We start from the raw sequence: 13801 nt of genomic DNA on the forward strand, positions 1-13801 counted from the left end.
TTTTATAGTATTAGTAGTAATATATCGATTATAATTTCGTTTCAACGGATCAACACACGCTGGCAACCACCAGAAACTGCACTCAGAAGTGACTTCGGATTTTGCATCTTCAATGCAGTCCATGCAGTTAAGCTCCCATAAATTTATAATACAATGTTGTTGAAGGGTGAATGCTAGATGTACTTGTAGTAACCTGTTATATTAATATTCGAAATATTTAGAAATTTCATAACATCTGGACACTAATACATTTTTTGTCAAGATAAAAATTTAAAAACTTAAGTAAAAATTAAAGACAAGTGAACAAAACCAAAGTTATCGCACGGTAAACATCCCAAAACTTGTTAAATTACATTTGAATATCAAATTCCCATTCAAATCTAAAATTTAAATGGGAATGCAAACTGAAAATGGTAATGTAGCCATACCTAAGGATTTCCAGTAGAGGATGCTTCATGGGTAAAACGAATATGTTAAAATATTCGTAAATAATTATGAGCAAATAGGACAAGAGATGATAGATATCTACAAATACGTGTGTGTGTGTTCGTTAAGCGCCAAAGCAATACGGCTATGGGGAGTCCGTATATTATGACTTAAATTGCGAGTACTGTATTATGTGGTTGATTTGCCTGTTTTGGACGAAAGACCTGAGTTTTGGGGTAAAAAAACAAGGGAAATCTCTCCCGAATCCCGCTAACTCTGCCACGTCACGAAAAAGCCCATAAAAATTCTTCGCGTCATTGATGGGATTAGAATTCGGGCATTTTCCAACCGGTGTGGAGAGGACGCATAGATATGCATAACGTGTTTCTTCACCCCCAAACGTTCTTTCTTTCTTTTTGGTGACGAGTTATGGCTTAACTATTGCCAAAAACGCTAAATTGGTCAGCAGATAGACTCCTCTCGCAAAGAAGAAACAAGCAAGTCATGATATATGCTTCATAACAGCTTAGTTAAACGATTAGCTTATTCAACCACCCTTGTATTTCTCATAGTTAAAGCACTGTTTCTAATTCTTACTCCAAGTCTTTGTTTCCTGAATTTTGAAACTTAATTTGTCTTTTCCAAAAAAGAAAGTAACAACGACTGTAATTGTGAGAAACAGTACTCCTCCTTTCCAACTTAGAAACTTGCTGAAGTAGCAATTATGGGGACGAATCTTAACTACTAATTAGTTGGTTTGCCGAACAGAGCGGTAAACGAGTTAATTTAGAGAAGAACACACGCAATTAGCAAATGCTGGTACACTCCTGGAGATAATTACCACAACACCCTTAAATATATAATGATTCGTAAGGCTGCTGCCAATGGTAGTACCCGCTAATGCTACTAAAAAGAAGGTAGAAAAATGAAAGGCAGTCACAGCTAAGAAAAATCGATTATAAAAAACCGGTATTGTGTAGCTCCACAGAGCCTTTGTCATTCCTCTGAGGGGTGTTGGATGGATGAATCTGTGAAGAGACAGATAGACGAAAGTGGGGGGTAGAACCATTAAACCATTAAAATTCTGCAATCCTTGAAATGGTATTTTGTCGATTCATTGTGTGCATTCTGTGGTACACGAAAAGCCCAAGTTTCTGAGGCCTCGTGATCTTGTGATCATCGCCTCAATGGAAACGAGTTACCTTACATAGGATCTTTCGTGGTAGGGATAGGAAGGGTGTTCATGGACACCAATATCTGTAAATTGTAAATACACCAGAATTTGCTGCATAGGTCAATTAAATAGGATAAAGTTCATCTTAGGTAACCGAAGGAAAATCAAGAAATGTTTATTGGGTGGAGGCAGAAATTCACTCGCAACTACAATTTTTTTTGCAATGATATTTTAAGAATAACGACTCTACTGTCGAAGTTCTTTTATGGCACCATCTAAGAAAAAAAAAAACGTTTCTAAAAGAAAACAAATTTCAGATTTTTTCTTTTGTTTACATCGAACAGTAAATATTTAAAACTCTTTCAGAGCACAGAAGAATTGTTGTTCTGCGGCGCCTCTGTCAATGTAGCAGTTTCTGTGGTTTCGCCACTTGTCCTTTTTTTTCTGTTTTTACTCCGGCACAACAACCAAGTTAGTAGAGTTTACAATAAATCGTCAATACAAATATTTATCGTATTTAGTAGTCACGGGCTTGAACCCCGGTCCACTCAAGGAACGCGTGCTATGTACTCTCGCTCCTGACCACTCGGCTACGTCAGGCCTAAGTCACTCGTTGGTAGAAGCCTTGGTTCGAATTCCGCGGGAAACCCTGGGTGGTATTCTTACAGGCTGCATCAATTGGGGCTCTAGTTAGTTGACATGGAGCCAGGGAAGTAGGGTTTCCAGTCTGCTTAATATGCAAATGACCCTGTGAACTAGCACATGTACAGAAATAATACATTGGGGCATGCACCATGAAACCAACTAACCAATCATTTGCATTTAGCGATGAATGAAGTAACACACTACATTGATATTTGTAAAGAAAAGAAAAGTGTTGAGAATTCACATTGCGACTTAAATTTTGAAGGATAAGCAATATGCAAGAATGGTTTCACCCTTTTTCATTCCAGTTACGAAAGTGTGGCTCATTTTGCACATTAAGAATAATACGATTCTCTCACTCTTTCTCCAAAACTTCTGTTTTTTTTTTTTTTTTTTTTTTTTTATGAAGCCCTCGAGAAGGAAAGCTGGGAACAAAATGTTCCCAGCTTTCCTGGAATCATGTACATCTGCATGTAAATTTAAAAATGCTCCATTTGATTTCCGAAAGTTTACTATTAAGAAAGTAAATTTTTCTGACCTTGAGGAAAAATTTTCTTTCCTTGTCATTTGCCTGTTGGTCATGATGGAGTCTCATTTGAATCGCCCTGACTGGAAAGCTAGGTGTCGATGGACTGAAAGCTGAGAAGCCAGAAGAAATTTTCCAATACTGGACAGGAATTTCTGTTCCAGTTTCGATTTTTGTTGATTATTTTTAATAATGAGGAAAAATTTTCTCATTATTAATGTTTAGGCCTTCGTTTTCATCTTAGTGAAATTAAACAAAGCATGAATGAAACAGAAAGGTGCCACTTTGTTCTTTTATAAAGAAGCGGAGAAGATGGGAAAAATTATTACATAAATTGTACACGTATCAAAATCTAAATTTAAATTATTCCAAGTGCAGCATTCCTGCGGGTAGTAGCACAGTGCATATAAGCACCGTCCTCTCCACACTGGGTGGAAAAAGCCCGGGTTCGAATCCTGTCAATGACGCGAGGAATATTTATGGGCTTTTTTCACAATGTGGTTGAGTTAGTTGGTCTCAGGTGAGGTTTGCCTGGATTTTTCTCCCAGAAACTTGCTAAAATGTCTGTAAACAGGCAAATACCACATAACACACATAATTTAGAGACATAACATATACGGAACAATATGGTCTAAGTCGCAGATGTGCCTAAAATAACAATAACTATATCTGTGGGCAGATATAACTGTTGTATCTGTAAACTGTGTATTCTGTGGTTCATTTTCCAGGTTTGGGGTTTCCAGAAGGAAACTTCAAAATAGAAACATCAACCACAGATACACACACAAACAAACAAATTCTCTCCTGAGACCCAGCAATTCGGCCACTGGATGAAAAAGGACCACAAAAAATTCCTCCCATCTTGACAGTATTCAAACCCACATAACTTTGGCTCAAATTCTTCATAGTCCAACGGTAGGCTGACTTAGATATAACAGTGTTGCTTAGGGCAAAGTGGGAATTAAAATCTCCTAACGCTCCACGTCACTTTAGAGATCGAAATCAGTCTCCCCTTTACCGTATTACACCTTTTATCCAGTAAGTAAACACCGTTGTATATGTAAATTTAGTTCCAGTTTTAATTTCGAACGTATGATTTTCTGCTATCGCATGAGAGCAAGCGGAGTGATCTTGATTTCAAGTAAGCGTCATTGCTTATTCAACCGCAGGTGGTTCGCACTTCTGCATTCCTTCCGGTCTTCAAGCGTACGGCGTAATAACGTTATCTGGCTTACCATATGCGCAACATAGTTTAGTCACGAACATCAAAACATGCACTCGTTTCTGGTTCCATTTTGAGTACGTTTACAACTTGCTTTCGCTCACCACCCTACATACATTCTCATTGAAAGCGAGCTAGTTTTCATGTAATTTTCACGTTTTCATATGACACAAGTTTATCTCTGTGTTTTCACGTTTTCATATGTCAACATGTTTATCTCTCTGTCCGAAATTCTACCAAATACGAAAAAAAGCTTTACGGAAAGCGAAAAATAGGGAAAACACTTTTATGCCAATAAAAGTGTTTTCCCTATTTTTCTCGTTTGAGTGCTAACTTTTTATCTTTTACTAATTCCTGTACATTTTTATGTTATCGCAGCGTATCTTTATTGTAATATGATGACCTGCGGCCGTTAAACCGGCTTTAGTACACCCTTGTGAATTTATTATATTCGCTAAATGGTGATAGTAAATGGCCCGCCTCCACAAGGCAGGGATGGTAGCCCGTGAGGCACATGCTGGGTACAGTACCTTCACATACACACGATGTGTTGTTATAAACTAAGAACCATCTTCACCCCAAAAAAAATTTAAAAAAAAGTTCTACTGTACTGTTTCTTCACTCTATGATATCATGTCATAACTAAAAATGGTATTTGTATGTAACGGAAGAACAGCATTTTAGCCACTGGTCTTGTTGCAGTATTTAAAATTTTAAATAACTACTCACCAATATGCTTCAAAGTAGAAATATATTCTTAGTTTTAGAGGAAATCTCTTTAACCGAGATTAGATATTTTGATCAGATGTACTTCAACAAGCTGTACGCTTCTTAATTCTAGCATCCACTTAGTAATGTCCTTTCATTTCCGCTGCACCATCTGCAAGCGTGTAAACAGCCCTGGAATTGCAACTCTTTTTTTTTTTTTTTTATCTGCAAATTAATTAGTCTTGAACACGCATTTATTGTTGGCGCTCGTCTTTTTTTTTTTTTTTCCCTCTTTTTCCAGGTAAAACAGCATCTGTTTATTAGATCATCTTCAGACTAATCAATGTGCCTCACACGAACTAATAAAATGGTACTGTTAGCTACATCAGTTGGTTCATCTTGGACGAAAGATGAAAGAACTTAATCGATTAGTTTAGCGGCATCGATTGCCAATATCAACAGTATGTGGTCTATGATATCAGAGAACAGAATATCAACAACCTTTTAGGTGAAATATTGTCCCCCCCCCCCCCCAAAAAATAGTCGATAGTTAAAATTGCCATATAAGACTTAATCTTTTATAATCATTACCGGATTTTTTGTGGTGGTATTGGTACGGAAACGTAACGATTTTTTTTTTCATCTGGGATGGAACAGAATCTTCAAAAATACTGTAGCTTACTTATGCTGACTTCTTTCCCACACATTTAAAAAGAAGACCTCTTTATTCTACACATAATGCATTATGGCTACAACCTGGGGAGGGAAGGTTATATGAAAAGGCGGTTATATAAAAAGATGAATAAACATGAAAACAATAAAGTAATAAATTTTATAAAAGAGTATTCATAAAATATTAGAGAACACAGAAATGATGTAAACGTAGAATTGATGGGGGAATCTTCAGGAGCTGTTTTACTGCCTTGTGGAAAGAGTTCTGGAAGGAAGCTCGTAGAGTAGGGCCTGCCTATATTTTTATATGTACTTCAAATTTGTGTTGGTCACCCTTTAGCGAGTGTATGTAACCCAGAATTTGCATGGTAGGAACTTACTGTATCTAGCAATTTTAGCCGGTTTGGGTTAGCTTAAAGGACTGGATCAGCCACGAGGCTTCGGACTAGGATCCTCCAGATTCAGTGAATCCAGAAATCGAGTTCAGTGGTGATTCCGATCATCATCTTGACATTCAAAACAAGTCTTCTCTCGTGAATGATGGCGCCGGAAGATGTTTGATGTTAAGACTCGTCGCTATCTGCGTAGTCTTTAGAAGAAAGCCGAAATTTCCAAACGGCCCACTTCAACAACCAGAATTCGTCCACGAAAATCTATTAGTATTAGTCATATTATGCAAGGAAGCCACAAGCTTTTGCTGCACCAGCTAAAGAAAAAAAATAATTAATTAATTAATAAAAAGAATAATAAATAAATCATAAAATGAACTATGCCTATTTGACTCCTTACTTACTTAGCTGATTATCCTGAGCTTCCCAAGCTATCAGCCTCAACCACCTATGGAAGCATCTTATTCCAGTATTAATAACTTATTGGCTAAAAGAAAATTTCCTGCAATCCAGTCTAAGTTTTTTCCCCTAATTTGTAAACCTGAATTTATGGTCGCTAGTTCTTGAATCATTTATAACAGTGAACATTTCACTTTAATTCATTCGTTTTACTTTTACCTCTCGGTGCATTAAGCATCTCAATCAAATTTCCTCTAAGGTGTCTAGTTTTAAAGCTCTGCAGCCCATATATTCGAAGCCTTCCCTCATATGGATACCTTTTGCCTATCTCAAAAGGCTTGATGCCGTTTTTTATGTGGGAGTCTTCATACTATCGATCTGAGAGGCTTCACGCAGTTGTTGTCCAGACTTTTTCACTATAGAGAATGATAGGGTAGGTCATTACTGTTTTTACAGTTTTAAGGTTCTTACTGTCATTACTGTTTTAAAGGTCTTGCTGTTTTTGAGTCTAACAACTCGCAGTCGGCAGAATTTAAATTTCAAGTGATCTGTATATGGAAGAAAGGCGAGTTTCTGGTCAAAAACAATAGATATCAGCGGGATCCTCTTAAAATACATTGCACCATTGTTGGATTGCGTTTGAGTGAGAAAGTCAACTGTTTTGACTTTTATCAGGATTGATACGAGAATCGAATTCGGACAGGTATGCCTCAAAGTTCTGGACTTCCATTGGATCAAGTCATTAATATTGCTAGTCATATTACCCAGAGTTTATAGTAGGGAATAACTGGAAGGTTCATTGTCAAACAACGTTAACTACAAAATCATTTTGTAGTTGATGTTTTTGTAATTAACCAAAAAAAAGTCATTTCACATTTTATTGGTTTATCGGAAATATACTTACAGCCTAAGCTAACTTACAAAGTACTATAGAGATACAGTTCTGTGACATGATATGCATTGTTATTTGTACAAAGTAAAACTAAAGTTATCACAAAACGAAAATGCAATTTTGTAGTTAACGTTGTTTGACACTAAACCCTCTAACTATAATCAGCTAAGGTGATGATGTCACCACAGCCTATTGCAAAAGTCACAAGAATAACTGCAAACAGGAAATCAAACAGGACTCTATCCTGAGGAGCTTCGGCTGTAATTTATTCCAATTCTAGCTCCAATTACCATTCTGAACAATGATGGTCCTGTTCTCAAGCATTTTCTGAATGAACCATAATACGGCTTCTCTAATAAGGTAATAGTAGTAGACTCATCAACACTTGAACGAATATCGGCGCCTTCGTAGCCAGGTGGGCAGGAGCAGCAGTGCGTAGCACACGCTTCTTGATTAGACCGGGGTTCGAGCCCGTGACCATCAAATACGGAGGATGTGGAAAGGTCAGGGAATGACTACCGCATATCCCCGGAGCAATATGGCTTTAGTTGCTAATGCTCCTAAAAACCAAATAACAAACAAACTTGAACGGATATAGTATCAAATGCACTCTGTACATCGACATATGAAACTGTGATTCCAGGCTTCCAGGCATTTTCTCAGGCCCTTGATGGTGGAGGTTGGTGCAAATGAATTGGGCAGAAGTGAGTGGGTTGGTAAATAGAAGAGTTTTAGGCTGCGGTCCTTCCAAATAGAAATTCCACACTGAAGGGAAATATTTTAATGAAGGATCTTTGTTAAATAGTGACAGAAATGAATCGGCAATAAATGTCCTCAGATATTTGACCATTAACTGAGGAATAGATCCTGTCAGCACTAGGTATGGTTGTGGGTTTTAAGATTCTTATTGAATTGATCAGTTGATCATTAGTGATGTGAATTGAATTTATGGGTCCACTGAAATAGGGCTGAGTGGAAACTCCATTGGTGTGATGGATCTGGGTGAGCAGGGAACAAAGTTATGTGGTCGAGCAACTGCTAAGGTTCAATGTGTTGATGGTATTCTTGTGTCAACTTCCATTGAGAGGGTTTCTTGTACTTATGGCAGCCTCCAGGTGTAGTGTTATTGCCCACCTCTTGTTGTTCCTAATAAAGAGGCTCTGGCTTGGGAAAATGCGATCTTGTTCTAGAGTAACCGGAGTTTTTTACACGTCTTGTGCAGGTCCTGCTTAATGTACAACCTTTTAAAGAGTTTTGTTTGGTTCACACCAGGACTTCGAGTGAACCGTGATGGTCAATTTCATTCCTTGTTGCAAAGAGAGAGAGAGAGGGGGGGGGGGGGGTTAAGCAGATCGATTTCGAGTCTGAGCTGCATGAATGCACTTTATTGGGTCAAGATACTTGGACGTTATAAATGTCTTGGTTGTGGTTTTCTTTCTACTGGAAATAATAGGCATTTCTATGCTTCCATTTGTAAAGAGAGGATGATGTGATTGTGATCTAACTGCATATAACTCACAGGATTTTGATTTGCCACACAATTTTTGCAAAAGTTGTTCATGCTAAACTGTATGAAAAGCTTATTATTAAAATATAAAAAAATCACGTCAGTATCCTTTGAATCCAGGTCCTATTGACAACTTCGTGGTAGCTATTCGAATTGGTGAGGCATGATTTCTCCCTAACAAATCCAGTCTGTGATTACCTTATAGTTCTATTCCTATCCACATGATCTTATATTATTTCTTTATACTTCTATAGCTCTGTATCAAAGGTTTCCTCAACATAGAAGTACAAAGTATTCAAAAATATGAAAATCGTCTATTTGCAATGTAGGTGCAACTTCTATTTGCAATGGAGGTGCAATATTTCTGAAGAAAGGGTTAAAACTTATTTATATGCCATTGATTAAACGTCGAAAACAAAATCAAAACTGTAACCGAACAAATACTTTCTAACATAATTTTTCAGATTCATATCCTTTGGACAAGTATGCATATAAGAATACATAAAAGAATTCATTTATATACACCTCTTTGACATACTTTTCTTGTTAACACATGATTAATTTTAGAAAATTCTCAATGATAAATGTTTTCAGAATGCCTGAAGATCTAGATTAATATCGGTGCACATTTTATTTAAAATAATCACACTAAAAATAGTTGACAGAGCTTAAATCGGAAGACCTTGGAGACCACTTCTTTTGAATTTTTTTCTCATCAATCTCTAGGATAAAAGTCTCACTGAATTCCATTATCCTGTTTCAATCATCATCATTTAAAGCCTGATTTAAGTTTTCAATGTAAACTTTATATCCCGAGTCTTAAAATTCTTATGACAGAAGGTTGGCAGTGTGAATTTAGATAATATGTGTCATACTGACTTTTGAGGACTGCTCTCTAGAGCTTCATTAACCGAGTAGTTTTTTTTTTTTTTTAGTTCTAAATATCCACAGTCTCGATAGTCTTTCACTTCTAGGTAGGTCAAGAGCACTTCTAATAATCTTGGATCTCTGGTTTTTGGTTTTGATCGTAGAGAAAAATCAAAATATATGGCCACTCTCTACAGATAACAGTCACACTATTAAGTTTGTAGAAACACTTCACCAATTAGAATTCTTTCTTCTTTATCTGATTACTGCATCTTTCTATTAAATTTTAAAACGCACTTTCAATAACAACAACAACGACAAAAAAAAAAAAACCCTAACATTTATGATTGTGAACGAAAAATTTAATGATACTGTATAACAATTAAATTTAATAATTGATTTATTTTTCAAATAATAATTTATTTATAGTCTATGAATAAAGTTTTAAATGCAAATTATGTAATTGAATGAGATATACGATTATGTTTGTTGAGAGTTTCGCAAGTCAACCGCTTGAGTATTGTGGCGCGGCTGTAGAGATCTACTGCCACAAATTGTAAAATGTATAGCGAGAATGAATGTGTTGGTCGGTTGGTGGCGCACCCAAAAATTTTGTTTGGGTGGAAGATAAGTGACTCATACGTTCCACATTGGTAGCTTTTACAAGCGTAAACAGGCGGCAGAATAATTATATCATATAAAACAAAATGTTCTGAAGAATGGAACGTTGATTCTGTGTTTTTTTAATGCACAGCATATCTAATCAGCAAAATGATAACAGATGATACTGTGAACGATGCAATCTCTTCCTGATGTCAGCAGTCCTGAAAAAGACGTAAAGTTGGTAAATACACAAACCTCAATACACTTACAAACATAATCACAACAATTTATCTTATGATATTCTTCTATAAACAGTGAATTTGAGTTTACGTTTCTTTCTGTTTATATTAAAGATCAGCTTCAAAAGTAACTGTTTACAAGCAGTTATTTTCGAAGATGGCATTAAAAAAAACGAAAAAGCATAAAATAAACATTTGCTATATAAGAATTCAAAACTTAAGTAGTCTTCATGGGAATATCAAATCCAAAGGGGATGTTGTGCTTTTACAACAGGAATTCGAGAACACTTAAAAAAAAATAAATAAATTTTCCGCTTATTATGCGGGATGACCACATGGTCAGCGGAGTTCACAAGATAGAGAGAGAATACAAGGAACAGCACTGTACTTAGCATATCACGGGCTTGAACCCAGATCACTGAAAGCAAGTGTACTTACGCACAGTCTGCGCGGTAGCACAATGGTAGTGTGCTCCCTACACACCGGGTGGAAAAAGGCCCGGGTTCGAATCCCATCAATGATGCGAGGAACTTTAGTGGGCTTTTTCACTCCGTGGCTGAGTTAGTCGGTCTCAGGCATAGATAGAAAGGTTTTCCCCCCAGAAACTGGGTTTTTTTTCGTCCATCAAACAGGCAAATCGACCATAGAACACACGCAATTTACAGACAAAATAAATATATGGTTAGATGTAATCATTTACAGGGGACCATAATATAATTTGTTTGTTGTACTTACACACACTCCTGCCTGACCTAAGGCGGCTTGAAATAAATTTTCGGTTTATACTCCGGGGTGACGGTAAGAGGAGACCACAAGATAAAAAGAATACAAGAAACAGCACCGTAGGAGCCCACACAAATTAGAAAAGAATTACAAAAAACCAGTTAGTAAATTGTAATAAGCATTACAGGGTATATTAAATTCTCTTCAAGGATCTGTACACTCTCTAAACTAATTACCAAAAGAATTAACTTTCCTGACATATTCAGGATAGTTCACCCTCCATCACAAAGGGCAGAGGCGCCTCCATAGCTAGGTGGGCAGGAGCAGGCAGCAGTGCGTAGCACACGCTTCTTGATTAGACCGGGGTTCGAGCCCGTGACCACCAAATACGGAGGATGCGGAAAGGTCAGGAAATGACCACCGCATATCCCCGGAGCAATATGGCCTTATTTGTTAATGCTCCTAAAAACCAAATAACAACAACAACAAAGGGTAGGAATAATGCTAATCTAGCACTTCCAGTTAGAGCTTAATCTATATAATCTGTCAAGCTAAGAGTACATGTTTCTGGCTAACACTGTCACCATATTCAACCATCCTGGATTCAATCCTGAGAAGTTTTCGCTGACAAAAGCTTATAGGAAGCGATCTCTGACTGAAAGGTATGCATTCGTTGAAATCTATATCTGATATTTTCCCTCTAGGCATTACTACTTGTGATTAGCTGCCTATTCAAATAGCCTGATTCGTCTAATTTGAACTGTTATGTATTGATTGAGATTAACCTCAATGTAATTATTGTACTGATTTCCTCTTTATTTAATTTATTTTTCGTCATTAAAAAGATTTGGAAATTCTGTTAATCATTTTATGAAATCTTCATTTAATTTTTTGTTCTTTAATGTACAGTCTATCCGCGTGGATGTTTAGGAGGAAAAACCGCTAGTGGTTAAATTGATATAAATAAAACAAATAAATAAAATATATCACCAAACAAAAAGGTAAATTATAAAAGTGCTTACCGTAATAGGAAAACACATGTGATATTAACCAACGTCCACAAAGACCTTGATGGAGACTGCGACTAAATTCAAAGTAATATTCAAAGTTAATATTTAAATACTAACTGATTGATTGGTGTTGCCAACTTTACATTTCAGGAAAACAGAACAGACATCAGTTTCGTTCATCTGCAGTTTCCGGTTTGGGGTATTCGCTTCAGTTACTTCAAAGAAAGTGTTTTCGTAGTTTAAAGCAATATAAGGTTCAAAACTAACCAGTCATTACGTTTTAAAGTGAGTTGGGTTGTTTATAGCTCAGGTAAATTGCCCAGTGACAAGCTTAGACATGCTTGAAAGAATACACTACCCAAATAAGTTATTACAATTTGAACCGGTAACGTCTAACGTTGACAAGACTTTAGAAGTTGCCGAGACCATCATTTTACATGAGCCGATTCGGCACCGTGCCATGAGGTTGTAATGGTAATACACCCCTCCCAAAAGTAAATTTTTAATTTTTCTGACCTGTACAAATTGCATATCAAAGGGCATGTGCTTTTAGAATTCAGGAGTTGACCACTAGAGGAGATGTATCAATAGGATTCCGCCGATATTCCGCTAGAACTTTGGGTATGATCAGATTGCTAATTTTGCAAATAGTTAGCCATATTTTTATTTGATGACTCTATTGCCATTTTTAGGTAGTTATCAACGATGTAAATATGTATAATACTACAATGATTATAGTTTGTCTAATTTTGTGGAAGGAATCCAGGGTAAAGGAAACTCGTAGTATTTACCTGTAATTGTTAAAATCATATAATTTAGGCAATAGTTTCATTTCTATACACAGTAAACCCACCGAAGTTGTGCAGTGGCATCAATATAACATCTCATATTGCGAATTCCTTATAACGAGTTGTCCATGTCATTATATCTCGAATAAGTAATGTTTCCCCAGTAGAGAAAACTATTGTTATTTATTCTTAGTGAGTACCACCACCCAGATGGCCATTTCAGTGTTATTTGGTCCCTCGTGGTGAGTTTGTTGGTTTACTGTGTATAGAAATGATGCTGTTGCACTAACTATATGACAGTAAACTCTTCTCGCAGTCTGAAGGTTTTTTTGCCCTAAACCTTATATGTATCAAGATACATCCCTCTTGACATCTCTCATATTGTGAAATTAAGTCACAATTGGGCTGTCAGCTGTTAAATCATTGGGGTGCCTATCCACTCACCGATGGGAGGCACTAACTTATATAGCAGTAAACTCTTCTAGCAGTCTGAGACTTTTTAGCCCTAAATCTTATATGTATTAAAAAAATAAAAGACAAATTTGCCATTCTTTAATATTTCCGAACACCCACTGTCAAATAGACTTTTTGTTTTGAGGTAGTCTAAATAGTGCTCAATTAACAATCAACCATACATGCATTTTACATAAAGATGTACGGATTCGAATGCGAACATGCATATCAGTGATCAAGCACGCTACATCAAGACAACAGCCAACCACGTACTCCGGGATTAGAGATACAGGACCAGAGAAATATACAAATACAGCAAATCGCTGTTGTCGGAACAAAGAATTTATTATTAACAATGAAATTAAAGGGTATTTTGTGGTGAAATGCAAATTAGAGTATGCGGAACCAGTTAAGGTACTCTGGTGTCTCAATAGGCACATAGTAGTCACGTCCCTGAGGTCCCGTAGGAAGGCTATTACTGAAAACAAAAAGAATAAATAATGAAAAAGGGGGCATTTGTTATTTTAAGGAACTAAGGTAATTGCGGAACTAAATTGC

General features: G+C 36.6%; 1 protein-coding gene across 1 annotated transcript in view; it reads left to right on the forward strand.

Moving 5' to 3' along the window:
• The window catches only part of Nep3 (M13 family metallopeptidase neprilysin 3), a 353718-nt gene that overhangs the window by 126003 nt on the left and 213914 nt on the right, over positions 1-13801 (forward strand). The gene's annotated exons all lie outside the window — the stretch shown is intronic.

The sequence above is a fragment of the Mastigoproctus giganteus genome, chromosome 13 (genome assembly GCF_048544385.1).
Source record: "Mastigoproctus giganteus isolate SK-2022 chromosome 13, ASM4854438v1, whole genome shotgun sequence".
Lineage (NCBI taxonomy): Eukaryota > Metazoa > Arthropoda > Arachnida > Uropygi > Thelyphonidae > Mastigoproctus > Mastigoproctus giganteus.